Raw genomic sequence first — 27,507 nt, 5'->3', positions numbered from 1 at the left:
TAATTAAATCGATTTGCAATACTATTCTATATATGTAATATTTAGTGCTGTCAGTTTAACGCGTTATTAACAGCGTTAACGCAAACCAATTTTAACGGCGTTCATTTTTTTATCGCACGATTAACGCTCTTTTGGATTGCCAAACGTTGTAGTTTTTTCACCTGCTGTCTAGCAACAACTAGTCACGTTAGAAAAACGACAACACCATACCGGATCTAGCAACACCGGAAACAAAACAACAAGCACGCCGCACAAACTTGTTGGGGCAAGCAAGGATACGGAGCGGGTGAAAAACTCCTTAAAAGTGTGTGTGTGTTTGTGTGTCACTCTGTTTGAGCCTGCACGAGAGTTCAATGTTGTCATTAGCTGTTACATCTTTTTGACCAATCGCAGTTAAAGGCCCACCTGGGCTGTACCACTTTACTCCCCTCTAGAAAAAATCTTCTTGGTTGCGACTTTGACAGTTTCTTAGTGTTGCGGCTGTTGAGTGAGTGAGAGCTTGCGGGCGCGCAGCTCAGGCTGCCGGACGGCGCTGCAAGGAACTTTTATAAAGGCAATATTGTTATCCCGCAGTAATCAGCCCAACAGCCCCGAAACGTTAACGGCTCACCGGGAATTCTCCCGACTCTCCCGATTATCAATCCGCCACCGCGTGTGTGTGTGTGTGTTTGTGGGCGTTATTCGATAGCCTGGTAATGTGTATAGGCCTACGTACGGTGGGAATATTCATACTGGTTTAAATAATAAATGTTAGTATTTCCCATCTTTGCTGAGCAAGAGTTTTGTTCGAAAGTTCAGTGATTGAAACATATAAAAGCCTGGGCTATTGAAGTTTTACGTAGGCCTACCACTGTCATGCACCTACCCGATGTCAAGTGGACCGGGTTAAATTCACTGCGGGTCTCTCTTCTTATATCCATCTTACCAAATATATTTTATTACTGTCCTTCTCAACACTCTCTGATCTCACTAAAAGGCTAGCAGCACGAAATCAAGGGACATTTAGAATAGAAAAAAATGTGTGATTAATCGCCAGTTAACTATGACATTAATGCGATTAATCGCGATTAAATATTTGAATCGCTTGACCCCACTAGTAATATTATCTTCTACTTTTTTTTATATGTGAAACTAGCAAAGATTGCAGTGTTTCCAATGGCTGAATATAAAGATAGATGTAGATATGTAATCTTCAACTTATGATTTTTTCTGTTCCTCCCCCCCTCATTTTCCAGCTAACAATTTTTCAGCTAACGCACCGTGAAGTGAACACTTAGGACAAAAATTAATCAGTTGTGGTCACTGCGCTTCCACGAAGCCCAACAAGTCAAGGATGCGATAATCAGACAGACATGCTTAACTGAAAGAATCCTATCCTGCGCACCCTCCATGCTCGCTCTATCATGACAAATTTGGCGGGAAACATGCAGTGGCAGACATTCAGATGCATAATGAAGGCCTTAAGTGGCTTGTGCAGGAGGTCTAGTAATGTCTTATTTTGCTCATCTAAGCTCTTAATACTTGGTTGGAGAGCAGACTTATGTGTGCTTAGGGAATGACCTTCAAAGAGAAGAGCGCAATACTGCGGCTGGGGAGGGGGTCCTTGTAAATTCCTTCTATTAATCTACAGTAACGAACGGCTCATAGTGTGGAAAAGTAAATCCCAAGCAAAATGACAGCAAAAAATGTAATACAATTTGGTTGTTGGTCTTTGCAGAGTCTTTGATTCAATTCCCTTTCCATTTTTTTCTATGCAGTTGTCTTTCAAGATTAGGTGTACTATAATATCCCCAGCTGGGAAATATAACATATTTTGCCGGCCAATTAAAAAAGGTTATACAAGTAACACCTTTGCTCAAGACTCCATTTCTTTGTCTAGTAAGTACTGCTAAATAATACACCAATGAGAAGAAGGCATCCAGAGATGAGAGTGCTACTGTGTTGTTTTATGAGCGCCCTCTACTGATTGGACCTATGCTGATGGCTTTTATTAGAGTCCTAAGCTGATTGGTTTTACTCTGTTAAGAAACAGAATTAAACCTTGACCTAAACATTCCGGAATGGAACAGATACAAGATCATTTATAAGTCTGTAAAGAAAGCGTTTCCCAATGTAATTAGGTTGTATAAGTCTGAGGATTGTCAATATTTTCTACAAAACCTTCCCTTTGCATCACCTTGCCAACCGGGTTTACATGCGCATTTATTTATTCAGCAGAAGCTTTTATCCTAAGTGAGGTTGGGAACAATCACAAGTGCACAATCAATATTGGAGCAACTACTACAAATTAAAATAGAGTTAAATTCAAGTTTCCAAAAGCCACCAGACACGGTATGAATGCAGGGCAGCTACAATAATATATACAGGCCTGTACACTTAAAGTTAAGCTGCATATCCCATTGACATGATTTTGGTAGGAATAAGAACGAAGAGTAGTAATTCAGTCAGCTGAAACATAAGTAAAGCCCTCATTGCTCCTGCCCAGGTGGATATGAGAGCCAGTGATTAGAAGCCTCACTCTTCCTCAAGTTTCACATTACCACCAAATGAGGGTTGCCACACCCATAAGTCCCTCTCCACCCACACCTTCTATTAGACTTCTCCTAGATGCGAGAAGAGCACTCGACAAATACCCAGACTAATTGGTATCTTTTGCATGATTGGTCAAAATTGTTCTTATTGAGTCATTTTAGGGGTTTCCCGAGTCCACCATGAAGAAACACCTTAAAGATCTGTTCTTTAGGGACAACAGTATTAGGGCCTGGGCAATTCACTTTAGCTACGGCCAAAGCTGACGACACGTCTTTATTTCTGTGGCATCGGGCAGAATCCTCATCCTACCCTAACGACCAGGGGGGGGTGGTGGTGTCAAACCTGAAAATCTGCAGTCTGTCAGCATCCTTCAGCATAAAGCTTAACCCCCTACCTGTTCATCAATGACACACATCTAATAATACCAAAGATCAATGCCGCATTGGATAAAAGCGTCTGCTAAATAAACAGGGGTAAACCAGCCATTACAACATTTGATGATGTTACCGATCATCATTGGGGGGAACTGTCCCATTAAGTCCCTCAGCTGATTACAAGAGGGAGCAGGATGGCGATAGGCTCCCACTGAGCCACTTGGCATGAACTCCCACCCCCCTCCCCTCAGGCTGGCACACCGGGACACCTGCTGGAGAGGATCGGAGAGAGCTGGAGCCACTAGTTAGGACAGGAGCACTGAATCACCCAGAAGGCAGTGCCATGCCAGACAATTGATGGTGCAATCAACTGGGCTAAGCATGCATTGGTATTCAACAGTATCGTCAGGAATACATCGACTCTATCAGGGAAAACAGCCACACAGGGAGCATGTTAGTTTTAGAAGTTCTGAAAGACAGCAGGATATTGGGTTGTTATTCTTAGAGCCGTTTTGACTCATTATGCCAGCATTTGTGCAAAACGATAACAGCTATGGCTATTCAGAATCCACTCGGTTAAGCATGTGCTGGATTTTAACAGCATTATAAATTAATAACAAATCAATTTTATTAACCAAAAAAAAAGAAAATAACTAAAGGACTACATAATTTATTAAAAATAATAATAACAATAATTCCCCCATACAAATGATGCCAGCTTGGAGCACCTGTGTGTTGTCAGATATCATAAATATCCACAAAAATGTTAAGTAGACACATTTAGTTTGGAAAAAAAGAGCAGCAGGATTCAAGCTAGCATAAATTAGTTTAAGAGCCCCTGAATAGACACCGTCTTCACTCAAGAAACTTTCGCTACCTTCTGCTTCTCTCACCCTTAAAGATAAAGTGTGTAGGATTTAATGGCATCTAATGGTGAGGAGCAGGCTGCCCACGACTGAATATCCCCTCACCCCTCCCTTGCCAACGACGCAGGAGAAGCTACGGTTGCCTGAACTGGCCTGCCAGTAATTATGTCATCGTCTACAACATCATTGAGTAGCCAGGTGGATCTTTAAAGTTCCTTTCAAAGATTTATAAATTGTATGTAGTTAGTTAGCCATTCAACTACTAGGTCATAGCTTGCAAGAATGATAGCGATCTAATTGTTGATGGTTCCGCATTGTGGAGCCGTGTTATTGCTAACGTTGGCTAATGTATGATCTGGATTTCTATAGAAACATGTCGGTGCAACATGTTGGTGCAATTTCTACCAGGTCCGTTCCGCTACATGCCATCATAATATTACAATATCCCCCTTAAAGGCTCTGCTCAATCAGTCTATTATTAAACAACTTATTTGAAACTTAATATTTAACAGCACGCATTGCCAGTATAACTATAACCATAGCGCATTTCCACTTTCGCTACTGTGGTGACTAAACAGCGAACCGTTTCCCGGCTTTCCAAGCTAAGTAACGGAAGAAGAAACAATACGGCGTGAAACATCCAACATAATGCCGTTATCTTTCAATAAGATGGGAGCAGGGAGCAGGGAAAGGTATTTCAGGGGGCTCTCGGCGTCAGGCTATGAGCAGTGTAACTCATTTCTTTGGATGAGGGATGATACCAACAGACTGCCGCGGCCTTACTGGTAGGCCCCGGGATTGGAGGAAACGGTCCCTCCACCGCCCCTCCCCAGACAGCTAGCCACCAAACACCACCAGAGCCTGGATTAGCCCCCCCCTCCTCTCTCTGTTATTATATATAACTGGATCAGAGCCTCCTGGTCTCCACATGGGAAGGTCTGTGCTCTCAGATGGGTCTGGCATTTGGTGGACGCTGTCTTTCTTCCTTGTTATAGTAATAAAGAAGATAAAGCCTTTAGCAGACAAAAACAATACCAAGAAGTAGAGAACAAGACTATCTATAATTTGTAAGGGGTGTTTATCTTCTTTTTTTTTACACATTTGGCCCGTTTGACTGGTACATGTTTAACTGGTAGGTTCAACACGTGTTAGGCAAATGGAAGCAACAGGTGTTTCGATTGGAAAGGGAAATGCTATGCTAGGCAGCACATCACAAGCTAATAGTGATCCGCTTAGGTGGCGAGAGACTAAATTGGCTAATGGCTCGATCATAAGTGTCTGGCATTGGCTGTGTCCAGAAGAGACAAATCAGGTACTTGTCTGGAGCCCAAGCAAGCGATTTGAACGCCTTGGGCAGACGCATCGCACAAATAAATGGGTTATTACACCTCGATCATAGCAGTTTATTCCTGTGAGTTCGGAGTAGGTTTTTATCTAACACTGCATTAAAAACTTTATAGACACTGTTGAACAAAGCATGGACAATACATAAATTATACCTATCACGGTTCAAGTCATTCATTACCTTTAAGTAGGTTTTTTTTATATATATATTCACTGCAACACATGCAACACTCACATGCATATTAGGGTCATGAATTATCAAGGGATCGGTGCTAAAAATGCCAGAGGAAAGGAATCAGGCGCTTATATATCCCTGTAATGAATCATAACTTTGCTGAATCTAATTATTTAACATGAATACACTTACTTTATAGTTTACTATATCAGCTGTTTATATACTCTTATCTGATGTTATATTCATGAGAAAAAAAGGGAAAATTGTCATGCTTTACTTATATTATATATTTATATAAATATATATACATATATTGTCGGCATGCATGGTATGTGGTCACGACAATCTAGAATGACTGCAACAAAAGATGTTGCTCTCGGATGAAATCATGTTGCACTTCATAATTCAACACATTTCCAATGCTTAATTGGTTACGGTTTAATAGTTTAAAGCCCATTGGCTAAAGCCTATGCAAATAAATCAATTAAAAAACTGCTTATAATAATGATCATTACAGTATTCTACCTCTCTAATTGACTGTACTGCATTCAATTGTGGGTTAGTTTTCCATCTTATGATTTTGAAGTGTTGAAGGGTGTGGAATCGGATGCAAACAGGATGTAAACAGTGTGTCTGCTAGTCAGTCTGGAAGGAGCCAGCGTGCTGAATACTGACCGAATTCTATATGATTTCAGCCCCTTACTTCTGCTAGGGATCCTCACTCAAGATTACACTGCAGTAGCCCGGCCTTGAGAATATGATATGAGTGAAGCTGTTCTTGAGGAAGTCTTGTCTCACATGTGAATTTGCTAACTTGTACAAAACTATCACCACGAAAAAATAGGTGGGCTGTACAACAGCATTTTGTTTCGCCCCAAGATAATTGGTCCGTTGCTGGAAATGAAAGAACCTATGGCACTTCCTGTGGTTCATTCGGACAGATGGGGACGCTTATGAGGGCGTATATACAGCTTTACAACTCCTTAATAAAGGGGAAGGGGATGATGTACCCTTGTTCCCTGGATGCCGCAGACATTACGGGGCGTTAAGCTGGAGCCAGAGGAGCCATCTCCCACCTGTCCCGTACTGAACCCCTTTGCGATTACCATCTCTCTCCCCGAGGGCATCGAGAGCGGAGATTGCACCAATTTACCAAATGATTTAGGTGTTTTGTTCCCACCGCCGATGCTTGAACACACGCACCTGAAAACGGCATAAGCCAAACTGATTCAGCCAGACTTACCCAGATAAAATGGTAAAGTCCCCTACCTCTGGGAACTCAGACATAGTTCAGGGCAAGGCGTTTAATCTCGGTATGGATGAAACTCACGGAAGAGACAACAACACTGTCTCTTGTGGAGAGAAGCCTGACAGGTTCAAAGAGGTTCTCTCTGTAGTCTAAAGAAAATAAAAACAAACAAATTGTGGCTTTATGACGTTTCTTGAGGTCAACAAACTAGGGTTCCAGAATACCCTGGCCATTTTTGTCATTTTCATGTTGTTTTAAATGCAAAACAAGCGGAATTTCACATCTGCAGAGCAGCTGAAAAAAAACAACAACACCTGGTACATTATATCAACTTGAATCTGACACAGCAAAGGGATGCTAAGTATAGAACAAGGGGGAGAATTAATGTCTGGTGAACCCGTTCACAGTTGAGCAGCCTGTTACTGTCAAACACATCACTGAAGTAAGTACTAATTGCGCTTTTGTGAAGCTGCATTGTGTTTAATTGAGGAGTTTTTCTGCACATTTGGTGAGAATATTGAAAAATTAACTGATAAGGCTTTCACTTCAGTGACTTTGCCCAATTACCACCAAATGCTGTGCTTCGATTCCCTTGGAATGGAGAGAGAATATAGAATACATCTTTAACATTGTGATGACGAGAGGTGATGATTCTGTAGAATTGCATGGCCATTATCCAGAGTCATAGGAGAGAAAACGCGAGGAGCTGAACAGAAAGCTTTGATCTTTGGTCTTCCAGACAACAGTTGCTGGATCACAGAAACACAAATCATCCAGATACCTCCAGCTGTAATGTTGATTAGCCATTTCTTTAATCTCCCTCTCAGGTGACATCACATGTGGCCGTCTCTACCCAAAAGGCTAGATCATGCATCTGGCTAGATAATACTAACTATAATATACAACACAAAATTAATATACAAAAACATTCTACACAAAATCCAATTATTTGCAAATCTGAGGTACACTATCAATCATTAATGATCAACTATTTAATTAATAAGACTATACAGTGAAACATGGATCACAGACTGTTTTGAAGCCTGATGGCTTTAGGATAGAAATCAGACCGGTACCGCCTGCCAGACAGCAGCAGAGTGAAAGGTTTATGTGCTGGTCGCTGAGAGTCCTTAATAAATCCTGAGAGCTTTCCTGAGGCAGCTCATGTGGTAGGTGTCCTGTTGGGCCTTGGAGCTATCTGACAATGAAAACCCTGCGCAAGACCTTACGGTCCCTGGCTGTGAAGCTCCCATACCACACTGGGGTTCACCCCTCAAAAGGGTACCTCTTAAAGTTTGTGAGGATGACTGGTTTCGTACCAAACTTCTTCAGTCTCCTCAGGAAGACGACTGAGAACGTTTTAGAGCAGATTTGACCACCACGTACATGAGGGCAGACCAGGTAAGAACACCGTTGATGTGTACCCCAAGGAATGTGAGGCAGCTGACCCCTTTCCCCCCACAGCTCCATTGATATGTATGGGTGCATGCTCCCCAATACGTAGCCTCCTGTGGTCCACACAGTCGACTCCTTTGTCTTGCTGACGGTGAGGGAGAGATTGTTGTCTTGACAGCATGCTGCCAGGTTACCGACCTCCTGTCTATAGTAAGACTCCTTGCTCTCCGTGATGAGGCCCACAATGGTTGTGTTGTCAGAAAAGTAGACAAAGAGGTTGGTGCTGTGCGTTGTAGCCCAGTCGTGTGGGAAGAAGGAGAACAGGAGGGGGCTGAGCATGCACCTGGCCAAACCTGGGTTAGTAATCACAGTGGAGGTGGTGCGGTCAGTTCCCAACACGTATGGTCCTCCCATCAGAGAAGTGGTTAGTACCAGGTTCAGGTTCAGCTTGGAGATAGGTCTGTAAGGGATGATGGTATAGAAGAGACTGTCCTGCACAAAGAGACTGGAGTTTAGCCTCACTACTTTCAGTTTCTATCACACAAGGAATTGCCCATTTTCATTTAAATAATCATGCATTCAGTTACGTCACCCTGTTAGTCTAACAATTGTTTTTGTTTGTTAAACTCAAAAAAATCCACCCAGCTGACCTCATGGCTCTGGGACTTGGTAATCATAATAATACAAAAAAAGTCTTTAAAAGCCACTTCGCTCAATCCCGAAAAGTTAATCAGGCCACCTGTCACATATATACATGAGCCATTACATCACAGTAGATTCTGTCCATGATTGCCTATTTATCTCTAGAATACACTAAAATGAAAAGCACTTCCAGAGCAATCAAGGCTGTGCGATGAGTAATAGACTGGTCCCTGGCGGAAGTGTGCACAAGGTAATTACACTGTATTGGAGGGAGCGCAAAAAGAAAAAAAAGTTTCCAGTCCTTTCCTTCACCTCCCATCAATTGACTACCGTCTTCCCCCTTCTCTTTCACGCAGCACACCACTTCGTCTTAATCGTCGGAGGCGGAGGGATCCATTTATAAAATTCTTTGCAGGTAATTGCGATGCAAATGAGGTGCTCCAAAGACATATTAGCCCGCCGCGAAACACTAGGTCTCTCGTCCTTACCTAGCCCGCCCGAAAGGGAAAGGTGTAAAAAAGTCCTGCGCGACATTGGATTAATAAAACATGGCTGATACGTCACACTGATACGTCGCCATGAGCGACGGCCTTGATCTCAATCTGAGAAAATGGGGGAAGGAAGGAGGGGGTTGAATAGAAGCATTTATGTGACTGCCATTCGAAAATGACAATCTCGAGAAAGCCTAAATTATTCATTGGAAAGCCGCAAAACAGTGGCTCAGCGAGCGCGTTCAATTAACAATATTCTCCCCGCATTAGTCATTTTGACTCAGTGCATGCAATGAATGATCTCTTCTTTAGGTTAAATCTCAACAGGAGGAACAGTAGGCGTATGCTTACACATGCAGCTTTCCACCTTGAGTGCACTCTCACCTTACCGTGCACATCCACCCGTCCTCTGAAAACAAGTAGCTAGTTCTCATTTACCTTGTGAACACAGTTCAGGTCATCCGGGGGGGAGGGGCGCGACGGAGACAGGGGGATGAGTGTAAATTAATTCATGTTAATTTGCAAATCAACAATGTTGAACTGCATGAGTTGTAACGCATTTTAATGAAGCTGACAATGCGCTCTTGGGTGACAGTGTGTTAGCGCGTGGAGGAAAGGGGGAGAAGATGGTTTGGTTGGAACAAACTATTTTAATAAAGCTGTGCTCAGCATTGGGAGAGGCATGTGAACTGTATAAAGTCTTTTGAAACATAATTAATGTGTGTGAGGAGTGCAGCTTGGACTAATTTTTAATACGGGCGGCTAATGAAGTGCAAATTATCGACTGCTTACTATACAGGATTTAGTTCTGTCGTGTTTATTAGGGGAAAAGCGTGTGTGTGTAATCTATACTTTTGGCTGGGATAAGTGCATTCTCTGTACTGGTGAGTCAGGGCATGGCTAGCTAGCATGACTGGCTAGGCTATTAGCATATGGGCCAGGGGAATAGCTACTGGGAGACTGAATAACGAAATTCAAAACAAAATGTTTTTACCTCAATATATTTAGCCAATGAAGAATAGTGCTATTTTAATTTGAAAAACAGATTCACAAACAGATTTCATTTTTTTATCAAGATAAATCAAAAACTTGCACTTAAAAGGAAACATTGCAAGTGTGTGTGTGTGTGTGTGTGTGTGTGTGTTTGTGTGTGTGTGACTGTGTGTGTGTTATGATGCAGGGTACTGGCTCTAGGAAGGAGACTCCAGGGTCTTTGAGACAAAAAGGGTCTAAGTACGCCACTGGCATATGCCGCTTACTTTTTGTATTTTTTTGTTACCCTTTTTTCATTACCTTGGTGTACAACAAGCATCTTCGAGATCAACAACATCTGCTGATGAGGCCTGCCGGGGTGTCTCGAAGGGGCGTGGGATAGGAAATCATTTGGAGTGGAGTTGGAATCCATGACTCGACACTACAGTGCGCGAGTGCGGAGCCCAATCCCACGCTAGCAGCTAGCGTTAGCGCCGCCGCCGCTCCAAATACTGCTCCCGGTTGCTCTTTACTCCCGCTCATTAGCAACGAGCTCTTCAAGTATCCAACAATCAGTGAAAGGTCACATCTGTCAACACAGGCCCTCATGTACATTTTGCGTCACGCCAGAGGGTTTTCAGCATATCCACCCCTCGTCCCTCGGAATGGAGGAGTCCAGATCCCAGAGTTAATATTTCACTCTGAATGTTGTAAAGTAACGCTGGGAAACAACGGATACTGTTTATAAATCCAATTTGTTTTAGTTTTTTTCTGGCAGTAGATACATTTGCTTCCAGAGAAAAGCTCTCTCAAAGTAGTTTTTTTTGCATTAAAAGTGTACATTATTTAATTGGTGGAAACTCATTCCAAACACTGTGTTGTTATATTGAACTCTGAATTAATTCTTATGTAGGAAAGCTTCCTCAATGGAATTGGGTTCAAGGTTCTTAATGACTCACATCTGTTCCTATACAGTGGAAGATTCTATTTTCTATTGATTTGCCCTGAACCTTTGCCACCCTCAGCTAGTTGACATGTTACTATGACTCGCTGCGCTCCATACAAAATAATTATACAATCGTATCTGAATAGAAAGGAGCTAAAGAGTGAGAGGCAATCTTCAGTGTTTGTCAAATTTTAGGTTTATTTTTTCACTGATACCCATGTGCATTGCAGGGGATAAACAAAACAAGTTCACAAGTTCATTGTGCAAATCATGGGCATGAAAAAACCAAGATGATGTTTGCAAAATAGATGTTGGTGGAACTCAATATCAAATATAATGGTAGCATAATATATTAATTTGTCTAGGGTTTGGCAGCAGTGCGAGAGAATGGGTGAAGCTAGTTCTGGGTGGACCTTCTTGTCATGCGTCGCCAGTCAGATGACAGCTAATGGGGTCCAATCAAACGCACGTACACTGATAGCCGGTCAATTTAAGGCCTTCCATCTCCCTCACTCTCTGTGGCATTAAGTGTGCTGAGATGGATTTAACTCACCACCACCCCAGCCTCCACCTGCTTTGGCTCTGCTCTGTGTTGTATGTAGCCTACACAATGTTTTGATATCTGATGTACCCCACCGGGGGATTCTATAGAGCTCCCTGTTGTCAAATGTTGGTGTGTTGCATCTGACATCTGTACGTCATGCTTTAAATCTAGGGTTAGATTTTGCTCTAAGGTGCCTTAAGGTGTGTTATCATTCTGTGCAATAAATCGTTTAATCTATGACTTGTGTGTGATTTGTCACAGAATTATATAAAACTAACATACAACGCTTGCTTTGTACATTATTCTTAAAATGTGTTTGTAATATACAATAGCGCCTGTTTAATCAGAATGGTAGTAGTTTACGTCAGAATAGCAAACCACAGCTAACCACATTAATAATAAATACATAGCAAAATACTCTCACCGTAATCAATTTCTGTTATTAATTTACTTTGCCATAAGATTCATAGCCAACAGCAAATTACTCCAGTTAGCTTGGTGCAATGCGCAGACGTCGACGGTTACATTTAAGTAACGGTTTTAGAACAAAAGAATGTTTGGAACCATGGAATCCATAGTGTTTACATTATAAACAAAAAAAAACGGGTCCTTTTTTTGCTCCTTAATGGCCTATTGAGTTGCTCTGAATAACAGCATAAACAGCATAACAAGTAAAAGTATGTCAACTAAAATTACAGCTCAGACAAAGCAGAAAAAGGGATATTAAGTTGTATCTGCTGTTTTCAATTCATGTGCTTAGGAAATCATGTTTTGATGGGGCTTGACTGATGTTTAGGCCTTTCTAATAATACCATCACTGCATATATTCTTACCATGGCTGGCCTGTTTGGAAATTGAACTCCTAACCCTGGTGTGTAAACCCTTGCTCTACCATGACAGTAACTAGTTCTTAATATAAGGCAAAAATAAAACTAAATATAAACAAGTATAGCAATAATGTACCTTTGAGAACAAAATTTGCACAAACAAAGCCTCAAGCCCCTAAATCCCTGTGAATACTCAAATGAGCAATGAGACCATGTACGGCCAATTTAATTGCAGTCACGCCGTTCAGAGTTTCCGATTTGAGTTCCGATTTTCCTAACACTCTTTCTGGAATGCGGCCCAGAATCTAACTTTTTTTTCTCTCCCTTGGGATGCTTTAAGACTGGGATGGTTTAAGCCGGTACTTTTTGTAAATGTCTCCGTTTCACAGGGGTTGCTCACAAACTGTCGAAAGAGAAACATGTTGCCCAGAAGCAAAAAAAAGTGTGCCATTAAGCTCAGCCCGTAGAGTAGGAAAAGCACATTTGGTGTCTCCTTAACCATAACATGCTTGTGACACAAATATACACGTGCACACACAGGCAAAAAATATCTGAAGCAGAGAGAGAGCTGCTGCCTACGCTAATTTCCCATTCAAATCGATTCCTTAACTGCCCCCTAGAACAGAGAGACACTGATGTGAACATGTCACCAAGGCCAAGCGGGGAAGGCTTAACGTTCCAGCCAATAAGTTCACCTGTGGGGCCTGATCCACTTAAAAATAAGCATTCTGCGGTACTCCCACAAGCGCCAATCCAATCCTTTATTGAACAGCCTTGTCTTTCTTTTTATCACTGGGGAAACTGTACCGTTTTGGAGGCAAGACACGCATTTGATGCCGTTTCACATTATTCCCTGATAAGTGTTAAACCTAATAATTTAAGCGTCACTAGAATGCGTTAGCGACCGACACGAGCAAAGAAAAAAACAAGCATCTTGGCACCAGAACATGACTCAGCATTACCATAACGGAAAAAAAACCTTGGCCATTAAGATATTGACACCGTCTGTATTCTACCTCCTCACAGTCTGTTCAACTGTCTCATTTGCATAGCTGTTAAATGTTCACTTATGAGTTCCGAGTTAACAAAGATGTATTAATGTTCTTCCATAGAAAATGGTATCATGGAACAGGCTAGCTTGAAGTTGGGGGGGGGCTTGTTTGGCTATCTCGAACAACTGTCAAAAAAGGTTCCAGGTTTCATTTCAGGATTTCTGGAACAGACCTTGTCCTGAACAACTGAATAGATAAACCTTACCTTAATAATGAGAGGATATGCAGGTCCAATGTTGACCCATCAGGTAAAAATCCTACCATCCTACCCTTAGCCCCTGTATTCTGCCTAATGCTAGGTACTGATATCTGAATGGATGAGGATATCTTAGAAGAGACAAGCTTTTTACTTTTCTTTGCCACAGGTTTTTTTTTTAGGTCAGCGATCCAGGGGAAGGACCTCTGAAGACTAGCTAACCCTGCCCCTCCAAATTGAGAGGGGCCATTGAAAGCATCCCCCCCCACGCTAGCTCCCGTTGGAGGGGTACCAGAGCCACATGGCCAACTGGGAGAAGACCCCCATCCCCGTCCCCCACCTTCTTGTTCAGATCCAAGTGTGGCTTGGGGGGGGGGGGCGATTACTCTATGTCTGGCGGCTGCCTTGGCGATGGCTCGGAGCTGGATCAAGATGCCAGGGGTAGGGAGGAGATCACGCCAATATGGATTAAGAGCAAAGAGAAGAGAAAGATGGAACTAGAAATAGATGAAAAGCTGGGATATTACTAATGTATGAAGTTAACGGGAAGGACGACCTACTCTAGGCACTTTGTTTTTTTGGAGTTTAAAATGCATGAATTAAACCATCATCTTAGAATGTTTTTTCATTGAATATGTTTATATATAGCATTGAATGACAAAAGAGGTGATTATCGTCTTTTGTGTTTGTTCCCAGCATCTATATTTGAAGAGCCTTTGTTGAGTAGTAAATTCTCCCGAAAAAGCTTTAGTTTTTTTTCACGTTAATTAAACTAAATTAATGACAAGTACTTAAAGTCAAATAAAAAGAGCACATTTCAATGTTAAGGAAACCCATTAAATGCATTTATTTTTTTAAAAAAATTACAACAAAAAATTCAAAACTACACAAAGCACAACATTGCAGGAAATATAACGGGGCCATCTGCCACCCTTGGTGTCGCTTAGTCATTCAAATGTACAAGTGTTAAAGTTAGTTAATGTGGTCGCTTTGTTTACCAATTAGTGAGAACAACACTTGCACTGTATGTCTCTGTGTGTCTGCTGATGGGACTTTGGCTGTGTATCGCATTTCTGCAAAACACGTGCATGTAGCGTTTTGTGCAACGGTTTTGTCGCGTATGTGTGTAGCTGTCATGGAAAAGCCGCCTCCTCTCACGCGTCTCACACAAACAATGCTCCTGTCAGTCCGCAGAAGATAACTCACGACCGCACCGTACCCTCTGTGTCTCTCTCAGACAAACTCCCTCGCTGGATTTCTGTAATTGCTTATGTGGTTATTAAAACTTGTGCGGATCAGACTGCATGATTTATAGTCAGATGGCCGAGGTACAGAAGAGTTGATTTTTGTCGTCGCCGTGGCGCGTCTCACCAGCTAAGGCGCCACCTGTTCGACAGCATGTCCGTGGGGAATCGCCACAATCTATTACAGCCTCTCATCGGAGCTCACAGCTTGTCGGGCACTCTGTGCCCAGCGGATGCTGTTGGAACCGGGCCCAGTGTTTTTGGGATAACATGGAGGACTCGATGGGGAGGGGGGGGGGGAAAGGGGATTTCAAAAACATTCTGAATCAAACACGTGTCACGTTGCCAAAGCGCAATGAGCGCACTCCGAACATTTAAAATCCACATTTGGAGAAAAGCTGGAGAATGGAGAATGGACATAGCGACAAACGTGAACTCATTCAGATGGTGCTTTTCATTGCAGCACTTAGTAAGTCTTGTGCCGGTCCGGTTCAAGTGCTCTGTGTTCCCGAAGCATAAGGAGGGAGTTATACCATGACATTCCTCCTATTTTAATGAGTTATTATATCCACAGATGCCTTATTTCAAATCCACAATTTGTGGATGATTCTCTGCCAATATTGCAGTATTTAAGTCAAAACGACCCGATCCACCACCGACTTGTGTGTGATGAAGCAGCCATCTTGTAGAACGTTGGATTATTTCAGTATATAACGAACGACACAGCAAGAACAATAAAAGGCGAGCACAGAAGAGGCCAAACATATGTACACCGGCAACATAACTGATGACATGTGGCTCGGGCACAGTGGAAGACCACTCCACAGCTAGACCCCCTGAAGGGCCCCGCGGATAGATGGGGATGGCGGGGGGAGGGGGCGGGCAAGCTGGACCACACACACACACAGACACACACAGACACACACACACACACACACACACACACACACACACACACACACACAGACACACACACACAAACACACAGGACCAGCCTGACACCCGAAGATGCCAACACCATGTCTCTCACAGAACCAGAGATGCCAACGCAGCCTGCGGGGGGTAGGTGGGGGGAGGGGGGGAGGGGGGGCAGGAAATATTCTTCCTCATACCAGGAAGAGGGCCACAGAGACCAGCTTAACACCAGGACCGGGGGAACCCTGGGTCCTCACTGGAGACCATGAGGGAAAACAATCTCCAAATGCAGCATGGTGGAATGTGCGTAAGTGATCACGGACGGACAGGATGTGGTCGCTTCTGGAGCGCCCCAGACCTTCGGTTGTTGTGGCAACAACGAGTAATTGATCCATTAGCGCTCTGAGCATTATTTTTTAAAAGGAATGACAGAGGTAAAGGGTGTTTTGTGCATACTGGGAATGTTAGATGGTCTAGAAATAAACTCCAAATTGTTGGCTGTCGTGTTATTGAGTGGGGGAAATAATTCCAATGAAATCCCATAAATCGTCTTGTTTTGTACTAGTTTTGTTTTACTTGTCTTGATTTATTTACGGCGTCATGGACATTCGCTGTCTAATTCCCCAATGTCTGTCCTGTTGTATTTGTTGAGGGATTATTACAAACTTTGATCACAAAGAAAACTTCCTGGAATGTGTGAAATAAACTTTTTCTTTCAATGTTTATCATATTTGCTAAACTTTTTATGCAAGATCTTGACTCTCGACCATCTGACTATTCATTACTGAATGGAGGAGTAAGACATTATTTTTAACTAAAAGTGAAAGGTTACGGAAAAGCTTGGTTTTGTATTTCACAATGATTCATACACCAAGCTTAAATAAACTACTTTCACTCAGGGGTAAAAATTAACCAAGCTAATGGTTTGACCCAAAACTAGCCTTTGTTTTTATTTTTTTAACGTTGCTTGTGTAATTAACTGTTCCTCCGAGACTATTATGCAAAGAACATGCTTGACTTGGCCTCAGGTTTTACCACTATTAATCTGGTGGTAGTTAATCATGGGATGTGTGACTAGAAACGGCTGATCCTAGCCAAACATGTTACCCCTATGTATTCAAGAATATTGTGACAGTAATGCATTAGTTCATTTGAACTAGGCAGATGGAGATGTACTACATACATTGGCCTAGTAAAAAAATATGTTTTCCAGAATGCATTTTTCATTCAGAGTCTGAAATCTATTTGTTTTTGCTGATTAAAAATGTGAATTATAATTAAATGATATTTACACACAGTGCTGTTAATAAAAGCTGTTTATCTTCCAGATTCTTACAATCAGTTTGTGGTACATCTTAGGATGTATGACTGGTATTATTAGAGTTAAGAGTTTGTTTTTCTTTTTAAATGTATTTTTTAACTCATTTGAGCCTTGAGCTTCTGAAAACGGACAACCGAACGAAAGAAAAGGTTTATATAAAATCGGAAAAAAAGGTTTCAAAAAAATCGGACAGACAAAAAAGTACTTGCATTGAGGACATCTATGGATTTCTGTGGAGCTACTTATTTCACTCGTTCCTTCAACCCATCTCTCAAAAATGTCGTCCCTGATTGCTTTGTCGAACAAGCAGCAATGTTGGATCGCCGCTTCAGCAGCCACTAAGGTCACTGAAAAGCACTTCCACAGGTAAATGCCTCACATCTCCAGACTCACTCACCTGACCATGTCAATACCAGGCTCCGGAAGGCTCACACCACCGCCCCCCCTGTCAGGACCAGTTATGGCTCTGGTTGTCTTCTTTCTCAAGGACAAGAAGATCCGACCTTAGGAGCACAGAATCAATCCAAAAAGTATCCAGATCATCAACCAGTTTTTATTCATTTTTTCTTTCCACATCGTACTCTTCCACTGCCAACTCCCTCCTCTCCCAATTTGCTTTCCGTGTTTAGTGTACGCCGCAGTTATGGATTGAAACATGTTTTCATATTTATTTATATTTGAACGTGGAATTCAAATAAGGTCTCAGGGTGTTCTTCATGGCCCTCTCCATATTCAGTCCAATCAATGGAAAGGCTGAATACATAAATATACATCCCCTCACACCCCTTGGTACATGTATTTGTTCCTTTACTTGACGACATGTCTCAGTAGTCAGTCTGGGGTCAGCCTCTGATACCCCCCCCCCCCACCCACATACCCGTCAGCGTTTCTTGGCTTTGCAGCCTCCGTCATGACAGTGAATCCACAAGGAGAGAGGAGAGAAGAGAACAACAAACGAGACATGGGAAAACTAGACTTGACAATCATCTTCCAGGGAGAGCAAGAGCGAGAGCGCAAGAGATACGATCTCTTCTGTGCCTTACACAGCGGTAAACACACGTGAACATTTTCTTTAACTATATCGACATCTGACACTTCCTCTAAAGAAAGAGAAGGATGGGGTCTGAGAGGGGATTCTGCATACAAATGTAGTTAAATCACCAGTGACTGGCAATTTCTTTCGCAGCACACATGTCCACAGACCTGCGGTGCTACCTGCCCTTGACTTGGAAGCATAATTTATGTCAGCATGGCACCGAGTGATTTATGATGTTTTCTTGCAGGGAACCGAAAATAATGCAAGGGTGCGTGCGCTGGCGGGGTATCACCAGCCTACGTCTGATGCTTGCTCATATTAATGGATCAGGGCTGCGCAGGAGGAATGGTGTGCCTTCACATAGACATAGAGGGGACATGGGGGATGAGTGTAAGCTGTGCATGTGCACTGTGTAGGCGCATAGACACGCGTGCACATACACACTCTGCTATTTGACACACACAAAGACAGCCCTCAAACACACACCCATATTACACATACAGGAATACATACATATCATACAAACACACGCCCCGCTATTGCAAACACCATTCTCTGACTCAGACACACACACACACACACACACACACACACACACACACACACACACCTCAAACACAATGACTGCTATACATACACAAAAGCGCCCCTATGGTATATAACCTATGGTATAGATCCTGTCAACACACACATACGAGCATACGCACAGCGTATAGAATATAGAAAAGCTACAGTACATTACTTGTTGGAACTGAATAACCATAATGTGAATTTATTAATCTGGAGAAGATCAAAAAATCTCTAGGTTTTTGATCTGCAAAAGATCTAAAAACCTAAGGGTTGCTTTTGTCAGGCCAGACCTCTGTGGCCTATTAAAAAAAGGACGATTTATTCTTGGGGATAATCAGTGAAATATTTAATTGCTGTTGTAGCGACAAAATGAATGCAGAGATGAATTTGGTCACAACGGGGGTTTGGACCATTTCAGTTTTTTTAACCTGCTATATCTCCAGCTAACGATATTCAAAAGTGCCCTTTATACATTATTTAAGTGAGTTATTAATGCAAATGGAAAGGCAATGAACGCTGGAATCAGACATTGTTTCTGGTGTGAATATAACATTAGAAAATGATCTGTTGGACAACGACTGAATGCAGAGTTTTAATTCCTCTCCTAATGTTCAGCTGGTGTGTATATATAACCGACACTGCAGTAGCCTTTATTTTAGCCTTTGTCCCTGTGATGGACATCAGGTCTCCATGAGATGGTGTGAATGTGACATAGATTGATGATAACGTGGAAGAGGCCTGGAGCTTCCGGTGCTCAAGCTTGAATTCACAGCCGCTGGCAGGGAGACTTCTACAGCAAACCTACTGGTCTGTTCCTAAGACGAGGCTCCTCTCTCCCGTTCATGGCGGGGTGGACAAGGGTTCCGTATCGTTTCAGGTGTAAAAAGGGGGATGGTTTGCTAACCAACAAACTTTTAACACCTGAGAGTTTATTGACTTGTGTAACGCAGGTATTCAACCGAGATTAATGAAATTGACCTTGTTAAGAAATAATAAGAATAAGAATAAGAAATAAAGTGCAAAGCGCAAACATGTACTTTGAATATCCAAACCAATTATTCAATTATTTTGTGTAGTTGCAGAATCATAAACCAGCCTTGATACAAACTCATTTCCAAGCACCCACCCATAGCACGATTAAGACGTAGCAAGGCGCCCCTACATAATGCTATTATTTGCGTTCTCTGATTTCCAATGGAATTAATAATAAATAGGCAGGAAGCCTGTGACAAACTTAAAAAATATGAAAAAGATCACATTAACTTATGTATGTTATTATAATTAACTGTTTATGATCATTGGTTAATTCATTTATTTGTGTATGCAATGGATTCATGAAAGTTACTAATTTGTTGCGAATTTCTTGAGACTAAATTATTTCCCTTGGGGTTAATGTAAATAATGTTTTTGTTTTGTTTTCTTCACACAGTTGTCCATTACAATACATCAACTGTGAAAAGCATAAGGCCTATTATCAAAACAGTGTTTTTTTTTAATTGCACACTGAAGCATACGCAATTAAATTCAAATCCACTTATTCTCTGCTAATTTGTTTTTGGGACTCATTTTTGTACTTTTGGAAATTTTGTACTTTTGACGGGAAACAGAGACAAACATCAACTTTACATTCATGCATTTGTATTTCAAGTGCTAGCACTTGCCACACCAGGTCATCATATGTTCTATTAAAGGACACGGTAACCATGTCTGTCCATGAAATACATACCCCTTATCGCACATTCAATACTATTACATGACACTTTTTAAATAAATTGAGCTACTCAGCCAGTGTGATTAAGTTGAATACATTTATGTGTTGTGATAGTTTACTATACCAGAATGGATGGACAGCCTGATTGGAATAGATATTCAGTCTGATAGGAAAGAGAAATTACAGGAACATATTATTTCACGTTTATCTCATCAAGTATATATTTAATGAATATCATTTTACAGCTGCCTGCGAAATCAAGTTATTATTCGGATTTGATTTGAGCTTTGCAATAGACAACAAACAAACAAATCCCCAAAAATGTATCAGACATGCACATACAAACACACACACACATACAAAAACACGCACACAAACACTTAATGATTTCTAAATATATAAAGGACAATATTTTCCATTTTATTGATATAGTGATCATGCTTATCAGTCTCAAGTAATGGCTTTTTTTTCCAGGACCACAAAGATTTTTAATTATATTGCAAAACTTCTAGTCTGAAAGGACTTTGTAATGGCATGTAACGACATGACATTGTTTTTCTGTTCCATTTAAACTTTATAATAACTATCATTTATGAGCCACAAACAAACTATTAGTTCCTTATGCATAATTTATGAACGCCATAAGATCAATGGGCTGTGAGTTTTTTATTAATGGGAATAGCTGAAGAATAGTGTATGCATAAAGTTGATCATTAAAAGCATAACGAGTTCATGGAAAACCTGACTGCACAATTAAAGGATTCTACCTTTAGCATTTTACCCCTGTGTTACAGGCAGCTAGCTGCAGCTACGCCTCCAGCCCTGTCAGTTCCTAGGCCTTCCCTGACCAGGCGTTTCCTACATCTAATCAGTCCTTGTGCATTCTTCACTTTTAATTGCCTTTGTGTTGGCCTGTATCTCCTTTCGCACATTTTTTGTCTTTTACTTTTTCCAGCACGTCGGTTTGCACTGTGAAAATCCTCAGTTTTATTTGGTTATTTTTCCTAGAATAGTGGTTATGCCATTTTTTTTATCAAGATTTGTTTTCCTTTTGACAAGTAATGTCTGTTCTTTTGGAAAAGCTGTCTGCATTTGTGTCCAAGCCCTGAACTGTTACAACCCACCGTGAGAGTGGTTTTGGCAGCAATCAGAGATGTGCTTATGTTTTGTATTTTTATCTCCATGTTTTTCGTCCTCCTAGATGCAGGCTTTAGTGCATTCTAAGGGCCTTGACAGTATGTATGATTAGACATGGCGCACTCCACCTGACCCGATCGATATCTTATTGATCACTACATTAATTAAGTGGAGTACAATGAGTGTGTAGCTTGATCTTTCTCAAGCACCTAATGTATGACAGAACCCAAATTGTTCTTCAGATATTTTCTAATTAAAAGGAATTTGTGGAATGCAATCATTTAAGTAATACGCCATTTTTTTAATATCCTGAAGGCTGTGATATATGATTTTATTAAGATTTAATATGCATGACTTTTATCTTGCTTCTTGGGGAACTGCTTTGAAAGCCATTTTCTGTTCTGAGCAAGTTTTTACTAATTATTATCTTAAAAATAAGCCAAAGTCTTTTTAATTTATTGGAAGCCATTTTTTATTATTCACCCTTTACTTTATCTTACTAATAAACCTGTCTGCCTATGCCTGTGTGTAATAAAAACATCATCTTTTGTAGGATATTTGAAACCAGTGTATTGCGTGTACCAGTATAGTATTGGGTTTCAGCTATGGTCGGTAGCTGCCCCAGTGCCTCAAAGCCCTTGATGAGAGAGCAGCATTCAAAATAAATGCTGCTGACTGTAAACAAAAACAAGAAACCGCAAGTTTTTCTTTTTGACATTGGTAATTGGCAAAACTGGAAAGTCTTACTGTTTCCCATTGGAACTTTGCCCGCTTTCTTTCTTTGTCTTTACAACAACATGAATCTTTCCAGACTCCAGTTCTTGTCAACTTGGCTCCAAGCTATAGTCTAGTGGGAAAGACAAGAGACTAGACTGAGTCGACATATAGTCGAAATATATTTTTCATCCTTTTTTTTTTTTTAAAGGATAAAAGTTGCAATGCTTGTTTTGTTGTCAAGGTGAAGTAACTGTAGTTTAGTGCCAGTTCAGTTAAGCTGTGATGGTTTTGTGAGTGACATAATAGCTGATCGTTAAAATGGTTGGATTTATACTAATTTGGGGGCAGGGCATGATTTTAGGGTAGCAGGTTTTACATGTTATCATCTGGTCACATTTGGGATGAATGACCGTACAACCATAATATTGGCCAGTCTGCAAGTGTGCCACCTAAAAATGCATGTTTTAAGATCTAGCACAGCACCCTTGTATTGCACACATTAGCGGTGATGTCAATATACTAATATACACTGATATTTGAATTGGTTTTAACCCATTGTACAGTGAGTAACTAGGTCTAAACATAACAAGATGTGGACGTATCAGGGGCCTCATTCACAAAAGCTGCACAATAAAACGCATGCATCACTCTGATGCAAAACCGTGTCGCTGATGGGATAATACAAAAACAACACACAGCGACTTATATTTTCTGCAACCTTTCTTGTACATTGTGCTATTTTTCAACAGACGGCAACAGAAAAACAGAAGGCAACAGACTGGCTCTGGATATGGATGTTAGGTTACCCGTCCGTCTAGGGAAATACCAGCCCCGGAAACACGAGGACGTGTCCCACTGCCAACTCCAAAGCCACACAGAATTATACCTCGGGCCGCAAGGATTACAAATCAAAAGGATAATGTGTTCATTCAGGAACAAAAAAATAAAAAAGGTATTCGCAAAAGGAACACAAGGCTTGTTGTGTGGAGCTGGAATTGCCGGGATAAAGAGATTTCTCCTCCACCTTTATTTATCTTTTATTCACCAGCTGTCACCAGAGAAACCAATTAACCGAAGCCACACCCATGCACACAAATAACCAATCACCAGTCACGCCCCAGTCATTCAGGCACCAATGAGAGGTCATAAGGCAGTAATTGCCACAAACAGCCACCCAAAACACATAATCATACAAACGCCGTTATGTAAACTATACATTGTTTAGTTTCCAACTGCATGGTTTATGACCCTTGATTATGTTTTGACACACACAGACCTTTTTGGTGCGTCGGACAAATTTATGCATTCATATACATTCAAACGTTTTATAAATGAGACTCAAGCGAATTTTGCTACATTAATACAAAATAAATTGCAATAGAATAATTGAAATAGTTTGTCAAGCAACTATTTAACTTAAACTCTGGAAATTTAATTTAATTCCACTGGGTGGTGGCTAATGAAAGCTTATCATTTTCCATAAAATCTGTTCAAAGATATCAAAAGACACACACACACGTGAGTGCCCACGCACGCACACAGTGTATTTTGAATCTACACCTCCATTTGAAACCCCAGAACCCATTAACTATAAAACTAACCCTAACTGATTTGACAGATTTGTGAGGAATTCTGATTGGTAACTGCAGCCTAACTTGTGCTCTCCTGCTTTCTAATGATCCAAATTCTTTGCATTTCACACTTAACAAACAAAAAGCATATATAACATGTGCGGAATATGGATGTAAATTACAGCAATTTCAAATGAAATTGCTTACACATTTAGAATATTGCCACCTGGTTGAGCTGGAGAATTCTTTGCATTGACAGGAACATCAATGCAACACTGCTACGTATTCCATGAATACAGAGCAAATATATGCTGTACTGTAGATAAACACACATCTTTATGTCATTCTATCTAGTTGTTGTACATTCATATTTCTAATGGCTTCAACTATGCTGTGACTTATATAAGGCTGATATTATGGCTTCAACATCGTGTCGCTACCGTCCATTCTGTCCTTGAGCTTTCCAAGGTTGTGTGGTGTTATTGAATATGTATTTAATCCTTTTTGACGCATTTCAAAGCAGTTGAAATATGAAATGTGTTTATTTGTTTGACCTGGCTGATATTCAGTGATGTCTCTTTAATGGAATTATATCAGAATCAGATAAGAATAAGTTGGGTAAGAAACTGACCGGTAAGAGAAAAAAAGAAATGCAAGAGTATATCTTTTTTTTTTTTTCCCTATCCAAGGTCAAAAGCAGTTTTTGTTATTGGCAGCCAGCTCATCAATTCTGCATTGGATGCAATAGTTAACTCACCACTCTATAAAGGAATAGATGACAGAATTCCATTTAATAAAGAAAAAAGTGTGACAGATTTGTTCGATTAAAGGCACAGCTTGTATTCATGCTGGGAGGCTTCAGTTCTGCTGTATATTAGTGTTCTAAAAACAAAATAAATGGTCAGTTAAATTGAAAAAAACGTGTCCAACTGTAAAGGCCCCCTATGTCACCACCACGTCTGGATGAGCACTACCACTTGTGATGGCACTAATTGGTAGGTTTGAAAGGGCTTGTGATGGCTAATCACACCTGATGGTCAAATAAGGGCCCTTTAGCAACACACAGATTAGCCCAAAGTTCCCAAAGTGAAACAATTCTGAGCTATAGTGTTTCTTTCCAAAAGGAAACTGTAAGTGATATTACCATAGATCTCAGTTGCTTTTGACTCGCTAACATTGTCATTGTGATGCATAACATCGCCAAGCTTGTTAGCGGCTAATGAAATTAGCGTGGATGTGTCGTGTTGACTGATGACAGTAAAGTAATCAAACAGATGCTGTCCATGCTTAAGAGGAATTACAATTAGGATAGAATAGGAGGACCCACAAAGTCTCTCTTTTCTTTTTTGGGCACTAGCCGATGATGCAACGCTCTATAAATATTAATCACATCACCCTTGCGTGTAGGTTTCTGAGCTCTTGAAACCAAGAAAACAATTAGGTGGATTAATCCAAAGGCCTGTACTCTTCTGGGGTCCACTATTGCCAATATTAATATTTTTCTAAGACAAGGCAGTGCAAGTTTTTTGTTGGAAATATGTCATACGAATGTGTATGATGATTAAGTTGAGGGGAAATAATAATAATATAATTTAAAAAAAGTTACTGTCTAAGAAACAGAAATAAAACAAGGTTTTTAGAATGACTGAATTGCCCTGACTCCAAGTTATGAAGCAAGAGACACCAAACTGTATGAATAGTTAGCAAGTAGCTCCATGTCAAGAGTGTTCAACTGAAACATTAAAACAGTAATGGATGCCTGCATTTTAATCCACCACTACATTTTTTTACTGCGGCTTCTGGGATTTGCAAATTAAATAGATAGTGTCTATCGCTTTGGTGTTCCGACTCACAACAGGAAGGACTGGTTCTATGTGCACAACCGACCTGTAGGTATACATAAACGAGAGGCCAGCTTCTTAATTATTTGTATCTGAATTCACTGCCAGCCATTTTGGATAAAGGCATCTGAATAGTGAACAGTAAATTAGGAATATAAATGATTAACACATTTATTATCTGAACTGGGGGTTTAACCGGAGAATTACGTCAAGTCCTTTGTAAGGGATCACTTTAATTTAAGGAGACTTTTACAGACTTGTAATAATTTTAATTTTATAGCTTTAAAAACCTTTATCTTAAATGCAATGGGATTATGTTCCACACAGCTTTTCTTAAGGGAATGTGCCAGATGGTTATTTGTGTGTATGCTCTGCAAGTGTTCACCTCTGGAGATTTATTCAGGAGTTATAACCCAGTACTCCGTCTTACAGGCCCGGGCCCACAACAAACTATTTTTTTACATCCCACGGTGCATGATTTAACGATTTAAACAGTTCACCAAGTGAAACGCTTATTCAACAAAGTGGACAACTGTTTGAGATGGGATGAACTTTTCCCATCCCAGACAGCGGATTTGGGTAGTATGATACCAAGAAAGAGCACAAGATACACCGTGGAACATGTGAGAGTCCAGGATTAAATTGCAATACTCTCCGGATGTCGCGAGAAGTTGACTCAAATGACTCTTCCACTTCCTAAAACGTCCCGGCAGGAAATTCAAGAGGCAAAGTAGTAACACTGTAAACTGAGAGGTTTAACCTTCCCAGCATCCTTTGCTTGACATTTGTTGTACTCTCTGGCCTATAAATAAAGAATGACAAAAAAAACCTGAATAGCAGTTTGGGGTTGTGATCGTTTTAGCTTATACCCACAGGGAAGGTGAGCTCCTCCCTAGACCTCCAGAGATATACAGTCTCACACACACACACACACACACACACACACACACACACACACACACACACACACACCTACCTATCTTTAGGGGCCCTTGTATCCCTCTTGTATGTAGACCTTTTTCTATTACTCAAACTGAAGGCACTTTTTTTTATTGTTTCACCTAAAACTTTCACCACGGTAACTCCAAAGTAGGCGTGCACATTAATAACGCAATTTGAACTCAAACTGTGCTAAAAAAACGTGAAACATCAGATTTCTACAGTAATAGATCAGGTTTCTCAATCGATAATGCTGTGCTCTATGGCAAGACGGGCGTGGGGTTCAAAAAAACGTACATGCTAGGGTGCTTGGAAAACCGCACTGGGTCAGCAGCAATGTATTTATATAACCTGGGTGGCAAATAAATAATACATACAATATTCACTACACCATATAGCCAGTGTGATTGATGGCCAGCCATCAATGCTTTAAAGAGGTAAACATACATTAGCGTCCTTGGAAGTTGAAAGTCGTAGCAGAGTACAGGCGGGAATGCTACGGTGACTAATCTATAGAAAGTGCATTCACTATGGGTGTTGGAGCCGTTTATCTACTGGCATGTTGATGTTTCTACCGCAGCTCATAATTAATGTTGGCGTGGTTCCTTAACTTAACATGAACGAAACAATCTAAGCATTAAATATGAGTATTGGTTGGACGACAGGATCCATTTTGTATGTTCATTCATTCATCCGCCGAAATACACACCATAAAATGGACGGCAGAATCAAGATGTTGAGTTGAATTGGTTAGATGTGTTGGAAGTATTTTATCATACTGATTGACACTTCATATTGGAGTAGACCTACAAAAATATATGGACTTTATGAATTTCAGTTAACTTGTTTCAGTGAACAACTCAGGTCAATTTAACAAGCACGACGTTGTGACCTATTTAA

This window comes from Pollachius pollachius, assembly GCF_949987615.1.
Source record: "Pollachius pollachius genome assembly, chromosome: 18".
Taxonomy (NCBI): Eukaryota; Metazoa; Chordata; class Actinopteri; order Gadiformes; family Gadidae; genus Pollachius; species Pollachius pollachius.
Note: the sequence above shows the minus strand (reverse complement) of the source record.